Consider the following 9,835-nt stretch of genomic DNA (forward strand, 5'->3'; position numbering starts at 1 on the left):
CTCATTTGGTGGGACAGTTATTGCGGACTTTTCACGCAGAGAATTCACGCACAGTGGATATTTTCTTTTTTCGGACTAGTCTCTGTAAATTCCAGAGATGGGTGTTTCTGAGGGGAATCCCAGCGGATCAGCAGCTTTTGAAATACTCAGACCAGCCCGTCTGGCACCAACAATCACGACGCGTTCAAAGTGACTTTAGTCACCTTTCTTCCTCATTCTGATGCTCAGACGTCAGCAGCTCATCGTGGCCCAACCTGGCCATGTGTACATGGATAAATGCTCGGAGTGTGAGATGCCATTAGATTCTTGACTGAAGGAGAGGTTGAGCAGATGTACCTAATGAAGTGGCCGGTGAGTGTGTTTGAGCAAATTTCACAGAAAGCATAAACTTATTATACGAGTAAAGCATTGTATTTGTCAAATTAGCATTACGGTCTCTTCAAACTGGCAAACCAGCTGCCTGATGTGTACATTTTGCTGTTGACAAGCTAAATATTATAAATTATTATAAAAATTACAGTGTCTCCTTTCCATTAAAGTCATTCCCAAGTACTTGAAAATGTTCTTTGGGGTCATTCTTATGAGCAGGCGATACAATTGTTAATTTGCTCCCTGCCACATAGTTAAGCAGAGCATTTACAACCTTCCCTCTAGCCTCGATGCACATTCCCTTATTGGGTCTCTTACATGCAAAGAAAAAAAATGCTAAGGTTTTAGATTTAAAGCTTCAGTTACCTTTAATGTTTTTTTTCTCCAAAGAAGGGACATCTCACATGACTTCTTTTAGCCTTCAGGTAGATAAAACTAAAATATAATTAAAGCTACAGATGCACCTAGTTTATTCTGGGTCAGTTTTTGGTATGATAATCCTTTGATACTATAAGTGACACAAATTTTTTTGCCTTTTTTGCACATTTGTGTTTCCAAGGTGTCGTTGCAATAAATAAAAGTAATAAAACTTGCAGTTCATCTTTTGTTTTGCTTTCTTCTCACAGGCTTGCACTGGAATCGACAATCCTCCAGAGGCAATCACTCTGTTAGAGCTCATGAACTGGGATTTAGTGGTAAGTTCATTATTTGCAGGCTTTACTCTGGGACATGCATGTTTAGGTTGCTAAACATAGCAGCAAGTTTTTCATTGAATGTGTCAAGGCACGATCCTGGTGTCCTATATATGCAACTTATAATTATATTGTTAGCTTTTTCAACATGGCTTTCAATAGTAACACATTCCAATACGTTATCTATGGTGCTTGACATACATTCAGTCAGACTACATTTCAAAACTTTATCTACATACAAAAGCATAAACTTATTATACAAGTAAAAAATTGTACTTGTCAAATTAGCATTACGGTCTCTTCAAACTGGCAAACCAGCTGCCTGATGTGTACATTTTGCTTTTACACCGTTGTTTTAAATGGCATAAACTTGACGTAAATATCATGTTTGCTGGTCTGATTACTGCCAGATCTGCTGAATAAAGAAATAACTTAAGTAATAATAATAATGATAATAATTATGATAATAATAATAGATTTTATTTAAAAAGCACCTTGAGTCCAAGGACACTTAACAATAGAATAAAACTCCCCAAACTCCCTAGCAGATCGTTACATGGAGAAACCTTTGTAATACAAGCATGCTGATCCACACAGGTGTGCACACAGGTGTACACAGACGCGGACTACATCCTTCTTGGCTGCTGCCTTTTGTTTGCTTTCTCTTCTGTTTTTTTTTCTGCATACAGGTGATCCAGGTGTTTTGTTTGTTTTTCTTTCTTTCTTCCCCCCATCTCACCGTCTCTTCTCCCCTTTGGTTTTCTTTCTCTCCCTCTCTTTCTTTCATTCTTTCTCCCTGTCCTATCCCCCAGTCATGTCTGTCCCGCTTGTAGCAAAATAAAATAAATACATAATTATAATAAAGGTCAATCAAATGGACCAATATGGCAAGGCCATGATGATCCACTTGGTAAAATAAATCCGCTTGGCATCTTTCTTGGCCTTAAGACAACAATTCTGACGGCTAAAGATCCAAACGGGACACAAAAAAACCAAACAAACAAACAAACAAACAAACAAAAAAAAACAATAGAATCAAACACATAATAGAGATGACAAAATGAAGATCAATAAAACAAAAGCACAAGATAAATCAAGATTGTCCATACAGACAATATTGATTTGTAAATGATTAAATAACAATCTTCTCAACACAAAATTCTTTATTTGGAGCCCAGTTCTAAAAGAAAGATAAGTTACTGAAAAGTGTTTGTGCTTAGTGCTTCACTGAGCTGAAATTTAAACTTAAAACATCTCAAGATATATTAAATAAAAGGAAAATCTAAATTAAAAGGACCTCAAAGTGTCTCAAAGGCTTCAAACTGAACATCTCAATATCTGAGCAGCTCGATATCTTATGGACTATCCTCCACTGCAGTCACATGCCCCTCAGACCGTCAGCTCCTGTAATTTTGCCTTTTTTCTCTTTTATTTTCAATGTGTCTGCGCCGACACCTATAAACTGGGTGCTCGCGACATCATTACCGTATGTTGGGTTTATGTTCAAGCCATTTTTCTTGTGAAGAATTATTTCGGACTTGAACTTAGTGAACGGAACCTCTTCTTTGACATTATCGTAGGCGATGTTAAACGCAGCCTGTTTGCTGCTGCCTGTCGCTGAAAGCCAGTAGGGAGAGGGGACACTGGGGCAGTGCTTGTATCGCGGAATATAATGTGTTTTCTGGATACGCTGTGCTTTTTCAGCGTTTCAATTCGAAACGTATTAGCAGCAGTCAGAAATGCAGTATTGCCGGCCACACTCACCACAGGTGGGGCGTTCTCGCTGGGTGAACCCTACGGTGGCCCTCAGAGGCCAAACAGACTGTAACTTAAGAAAACACCAGCAATAAGAAAAACGCTGCAAAAGCACACAAAACACAACGGAAATAAGAAAAAACAAAACTTACTGATTCTTTTAATTTAGTTCCATGTGTGCCTGCACCAACGCAACAGTGTGGCCACACACTCGATCTGGTTTTAGTGCATTCAGTTTTCAGGCCCCTCTTCTGTGGAACCAGCTTCCAGTTTGGATTCAGGAGACAGACACTATCTCTACTTTCAAGATTAGGCTTCAAACTTTCCTTTTTGCTAAAGCATATAGTTAGGGCTGGACCAGGTGACCCTGAATCCTCCCTTAGTTATGCTGCAATAGACGTAGGCTGCCGGGGATTCCCATGATGCATTGAGTTTTTCCTTTCCAGTCACCTTTCTCACTCACTATGTGTTAACAGACCTCTCTGCATTGAATCATACTTGTTATTAATCTCCGTCTCTCTTCCACAGCATGTCTTTATCCTGTCTTCCTTCTCTCACCCCAACCGGTCGCAGCAGATGGCCCCGCCCCTCCCTGAGCCTGGTTTTGCTGGAGGTTTCTTCCTGTTAAAAGGGAGTTTTTCCTTCCCACTGTCGCCAAAGTGCTTGCTCATAGGGGGTCATATGATTGTTCAACACGTTCTCACTTCCAAAGCGTAACATTTTACGCTAGGTGACAAATCGTCAACATATTACGTTTTCGACTACCCAACACGTTCCTAAATGACGACCTCGGTAAAATGAGGAAATGTGAGAACCGTCTGGACTCAATCTACACATGTTCACTCTTTTTCTTCAAATCTCTTGGAAACATGCTATTTAACGTCATTAAAGTCCTGGATAAGGTCAGGAATAAGGTTATGGTTAGGCCTAGGGATAAGGTTAGGTTTAGGGCTGGAATACAGGGCTGGAACGTCTATTACAGCGGGAGCGTCATTCCACTGGATTTCATCCATAACCCAGCGCGTACCACAAGAACGCGGAAGGTCACCTTTCACGTTCCTCAGGAATGCCGCGGGACATGACAAAATGTCAGCATGTTACGCCTCGGGAGTGAGAACGGGCTCAATTGTTGGGTTTTTCTCTGTATCTATTATTGTAGGATCTACTGTACAATATAAAGCGCCTTGAGGCGACTGTTGTTGTGATTTGGTGCTATATAAATAAAATTGAATTGAATTGAATTAAAGCTGAAAGGAGGCAGAAACAGGAAGATTGTAACCTGGTGGACAAAGGAATGTGATGCAGCAATTAAGTGCAGAAATAAAGATTTTAGGATGTTAAAAAGAAATCAGAGTTATCAGAATTTTGTTTAATATCAAAAATCACAAGCTATTGTGAGAAGAACCCTTAAAACTGCAAAGAGGGACAGTTGGAGGAGCTTTTGTAATTCAGTGGGGAGAGAGGCAGACATAGGTAAGGTATGGTCAGTGATCAGAAGGATGAATGGCATTACAAGTAAATATGGGTATCCAGTATTAAGTGAAGGGGAAGTCACAGCGGTGAAAGAAGAAGAAAAGGCAGATATGATGGCAAAAACCTTTGTTAAAATCCATAGCTCATGTAATATTAGCGAAGAAGGTCAAAGGGGAAGAGAAATTACACTAGCAGAGAACAGGGAGATACTGCAAGCAAGCTGACGACACAAATGATTCATTGAATATGCCGTTTACAAAGACAGAATTGAACCGATCACTTAGGAAATTTAACCTTGCGCAAAGCACAAGGCTCGCCTGCAGAGTGAAGCGGGAAAAAAGTGCGAGAAAGAGGGTGAGAGAAAAAAAAAAAAAAACACGGCTCGCGATAAATCAAATCAAATCAAATCACTTTTATTGTCACATCACATGTGCAGGCACACTGGCACAGCACATGCGAGTGAAATTCTTGTGTGCGAGCCCCACAAGCAACAGAGATGTGCAAACACAACAACACAAACGAGCAAAATACAAGAATGGCCAACCTGAAACTAATAAATATATGTACAATATATAATAGTGTATGCATTTCTGGATGTGTATACTAAATATTTTCCTACGTGTGTGTGTGTGTGTGTGTGTGTGTGTATACACATTTTTACAAATTAAATAGTAAAAAAAAAAAAAAAAAAAAAAAAAAAATAATAATAAAATATATAAAATATACAGAGTTGAATATGTGCAAAACAAGTGGCATTTATATACAGTGTGGAGTGCATAATGTTGAAGTTCCAGTAGTGAAGCTGAGGTGTCTATGACGTGTTCAGCAGTCTGATGGCCTGATGGAAAAAGCTGTCTCTCAGTCTGCTGGTACGGGACCGGATGCTGCAGAACCTCCTTCCTGATGGAAGCAGTCTGAACAGTTTATGGCTGGGGTGACTGGAGTCCTTGATGATCCTCCCCGCTTTCCTCAGGCACCGCTTCCTGTAGATGTCTTGGAGGGAGGGAAGCTCACCTCCAATTATCCGTTCAGAGCACCGCACTACTCGCTGGAGAGCTTTGCAGTTGTAGGCGGTGCTGTTGCCATACCAGGTGGTGATGCATCCAGTGAGGATGCTCTCAATGGCACAGCGATAGAAGGTCCTGAGGATGCGGGGGCTCATGCCGAATCTTTTCAGTCTCCTGAGAAAGAAGAGGCGCTGCTGCGCCTTCTTCACTGTTTTGTTTGTGTGTACTGACCACGTAAGATCCTCAGCCAGATGTACTCCAAGGAACCGGAAGCTGCTCACTCTCTCCACAGCAGCGCCGTTGATGGTGATGGGGGTGTGTACTTCTCTGCACCTCCGGAAGTCCACTATCAACTCCTTTGTCTTTGCGACGTTGAGGGTGAGATGGTTGTCTTGACACCAGTGGGTCAGGGCGCTGACCTCCTCCCTGTAAGCCGTCTCATCACCGTTGGTGATAAGACCCACCACTGTAGTGTCGTCCGCAAACTTCACAATGATGTTGGAGCTGTTAGTGGCTGTGCAGTCGTAGGTGTAGAGTGAGTACAGGAGAGGGCTCAGTACACACCCCTGTGGAGCACCAGTGTTCAGTGTGATGGGGGATGAGGTGATGCTGCCCAGTCTGACCACCTGACGTCTGTCAGACAGGAAGCTAAGGATCCAGCTGCAGAGGGAGCTGCTCAGTCCCTGATCCTGCAGTTTCCTGTCCAGCTTCGAGGGAACGATGGTATTGAATGCTGAGCTGTAATCTACAAACAGCATCCTCACATACGTGTCTCTCTTCTCCAGGTGTGACAGGGCAGTGTGTAGTGTCAGGGCTATGGCATCATCAGTGGACCTGTTGTGGCGGTATGCAAACTGTAGAGGGTCCAGTGAGTCGGGTAGTGCAGAGCAGATGACGTCCCTGACCAGCTTCTCGAAGCATTTGCTTACGATGGGGGTCAGGGCTACAGGTCGCCAGTCGTTCAATGAGGAGATGGTGGAGGATTTGGGTACAGGGACGATGGTGGCCATTTTGAAGCAGGCTGGGACTACAGACAGAGAGAGGGAAAGGTTGAAGATGTGCGTGAACACTCCAGCCAGCTGAGCCGCGCATGACTTGAGGACGCGGCCGGGAATCCCGTCCGGACCAGTAGCTTTGCGTGCGTTCACCTTCCTGAAGCACTTCGCACATCCTCCTCAGACACAATGTGCGCACTGACGTCATCCGCGGTGCGCACACTGTCCGGTCTCATGGTGTTCGCTGTGTCGAATCTAGCGTAGAATACGTTTAGATCCTCACACAGAGAGGCCGTGGTCTGCGGTGTGCTGGTTTTCCCTCTAAAGTCTGTGATCGTGTTTAGTCCCTGCCACATACTCCGAGGGTCGTCAAACTGTTGCTCCACCCTGTCCCTGTACTCACGTTTGGCTGCTTTGATCGTCTTCCGGAGTTGGTAATGTGCGTGTTTGTAGTCCGATGTGTTCGCGGAGGCAAAGGCGGTGTTCCGTGCCGCCAGTGCCGTGCGAACATCTCCGTTAATCCAGGGTTTTTGATTTGGGAAGGATTTGACTGTTCTGGATGGGACGACATCTTCCACGCATTTCCTGATAAATCCACAGACTGAGTCTGTGTATTCATCAATGTCTCTGGCGGCCACGTGAAACATTTCCCAGTCCGCGTGATCAAAACAGTCCCGCAGCGCAGACTCCGATTGGTCCATCCAACAGTGCACCGCCCTCCGGGTTGGAGCTTCCTGTTTCAGCTTCTGCCTGTAGGCGGGCAGGAGCAGGATGGAGCAGTGATCTGATTGGCCGAATGGGGCGCGGGGGAGGGCTTTGTACGCATCCCAGAAAGAGGTGTAACAGTGGTTGAGTAGCCGGTTTCCACGTGTGTTGAAAAGGATGTGTTGATGGAGTTTTGGTGAGACTTTCTTCAGGTTTCCCTTATTAAACTCTCCGGCTGTGATAAACGCTGCCTCTGGGTGTGCGGTTTCCTCGCTGCTGATCGCGCTGTACAGTTCCCTGAGTGCACGGTCAGTGTCGGCTTGTGGGGGAATGTAAACAGCCGTAATAATCACTGCTGTAAAGGATAAGGATAAGGAGCCGGATTGTGTCGTTCACGTCAAAGACCCGGCTCTAAGAGCCGTTTCGTTCGCGACCGACACATCACTAGCATCTGGTGAAGTGCTTGTGCTGAAAGGTGTGTCTTTACAACGTTAACGTTCCTGCTCAAGCGCAATTCTGCCAAAAATGGTGGACCAAAGTTTCTCCACGGTGATGTGAAAGTTCTTGGTGGGTAAGTACTTTTCACACAGGGCCACGTAGGTCTGGAAAGCTACGGTGGCCCTGAGTGGCCAAACGGACTGCAACTTTAGAAAACACATGCAAAAAGAAAAACGCTGCAAAAGCACACACAACACAACGGAAATGTTTCTGGGGAGACAATAACCGGACGGACCAGTTGCAGGAACCAAAACATGTATGTATGGCTGTATCCCAATTCAGGGTCTGCAGCCTTAAACGGTCCTCAAGGGCCGCGTACTCAAAGACCGCTGAGGTCTTTGAGTGAAGTGCGAGGCTTGTAGGCTTGTGAAATGGGACGGTCTAGCCTCCGTCACGCTGCCCAGGTTGCCTAGCAACCATGATACTAACAGCTGGAAACGTTTCATACAGCTTTGTTTGACAGAAATGAAGGAGAACATATTTTGTACATTTGTTTCTATTTGAACTTTGTGTGATTTGATAAGTATCTGAGGCTGAGACCACAGGACAGTAAAACATGATTTTTGGGCTTCATTTCTGCACTGAACAGTCATTTTAAGATTAGCTAGTAAATAACAATTAGCTCATGTTGTTCATGAGACTAAAGTCATCTCACTTTGGTAATGTAAATATAATATGGCCAATATTATATTAATCATTATTAGTTATTACAGCAGTGAACATGAACTCTGTGCCAAACTCTGAGCTTCAGTAAAGATTCAAGTTGCAGTTATTTATGTTTCCTATCACCTTAAAGACAAGTATCTTTGACAATGCATATATAGGTGTATCATATATAAGAGACAAATATTGTTCTTTTAATATGTTGGCATTACTAAATTTGGCTCAATGCTTACATATATGTGGAAAAAGCAAATGTACGAGCTGTGATAACTGTTTCTGATAGAATGAAGAGTAGACTGATGTATTAAATATTCCTTTATTGGGTGAGAAAATCAGACCATGTCATAACTGCTTTAAGTCATACAGAATAGATATCAGAGCCTTAAACAGGCTGACTTCTGCTAAATGGGTCAAACTGGGCAGGAAGTCTACAAACACATAACATCCTTATAGAATATGATGTAACACTATAGATCAACTTATCTCAGAATATATAAAGCATGTAAACAATTACAGCAATATGATGCAACAAACACAGCAGTGCTACTGATCCAAAATACTCAAAGCTTCATAGAACTGAAACCAACATTTATTTTTAGCTCCATTCTGCTGCTGATACATACTTTAGGTTTCTGAACATTAAACTTGTTGCTGCCTTTCATAGTGTGTAACTTGAAGGCCCTGAGTACTCTGAGTACTTTCTCCCACACTGGAAACACTGGGATGATCACATTATTTGAACATTACCTAATAAGACTGATTCAGCACAGACAGTTATGTTAAACTTTCCTAGCAGTCCTTCACAAACAGGGAACAGTCTGTCTATTCTCTCCATCTGTCAGCTGCTGCTGGCTCTTCCTCCTCCTCTTCCTCACACACTGCTGAGTTTGTCCTGGTGGATCATCAGGGGTGCAAAGCCTCACAGATGATGTGCAGCAGTGGGTCCCTCAGTCTGTCCTCACTCTGGACACTTGCAGTCGTCACACATGGAAATCAAATGTGTGATAAGCTGCAGGATTCAAACACAAGTGTAACTTATAAACACATGTTCATACTTTTATTCCACAATCAGAGAGAAAGAAACAGAGAGAGAGTGCAGGACAGACAGACAGGTGGCAGTCTCAGGTGTACACACTGCTACACAACAGCACAGAGAAGGAGGATTTAGTGTTTGTGTTATTACGAGTGTAAACAAGAAGAGTTCCCAGATGGTGCAGTGGACACATGTGTGACTGCTGTGATTAAAGCATCTTTCTTTCAGCTTAACGAGTGAACCGTCAGCTCGTTCAAACACGCATTCGTTTGGCTCGACACCACCGAACAGAGGCAGCAATATAACATAGCTCACATTAACAGTGCAGTGGATCCTGCTTGTGCTGTGATATTCAGGACTGCAAACAGAGCAGCGTCACTGACTTTCAGCCTGTTGTGTTTGTGGATATATGACTGACTTTAATTATCCACAAAATCATCATATTCTCTGTGAGATTAAGGTCAACTATTGAACGGCGTATAAAGTAAAGGCTTTAAAACAAAGTAAACGCTGAAAGTACAAACATCGCTAATGTCACATAACTTTGCCGGCATGTGGCCAACAGTAATGTTTTAATGTTCCTCATTATTAAACATTTGCACATAAATAAGTGACATAATATTCAGAACTTACTTTTGAAAGTTT

General features: G+C 43.1%; 1 protein-coding gene across 2 annotated transcripts in view; it reads left to right on the forward strand.

The window, feature by feature from the left end:
• mutyh (mutY DNA glycosylase) overlaps nucleotides 1-9,835 on the forward strand; it is a 44,726-nt gene that overhangs the window by 4,376 nt on the left and 30,515 nt on the right. The window contains exons 1-2 of one of the 2 annotated variants that reach the window (XM_086282410.1): nucleotides 1-351; nucleotides 996-1,064. The exon at nucleotides 1-351 is cut by the window's left edge and continues 151 nt beyond it. The exons of the other annotated variant lie outside the window; for it this stretch is intronic. The gene's annotated coding sequence lies outside the window, so the exon portion shown is untranslated. The remainder of the gene's footprint in view (nucleotides 352-995; nucleotides 1,065-9,835) is intronic. 2 annotated transcript variants of the gene reach the window in all.

The sequence above is a fragment of the Aulonocara sp. 'chitande type north' Nkhata Bay genome, linkage group LG23, assembly GCF_057382095.1.
Source record: "Aulonocara sp. 'chitande type north' Nkhata Bay isolate Kocher_YH1m ecotype deep benthic linkage group LG23, A_spYH_male_GT1.1, whole genome shotgun sequence".
NCBI classification, from domain to species: Eukaryota; Metazoa; Chordata; class Actinopteri; order Cichliformes; family Cichlidae; genus Aulonocara; species Aulonocara sp. 'chitande type north' Nkhata Bay.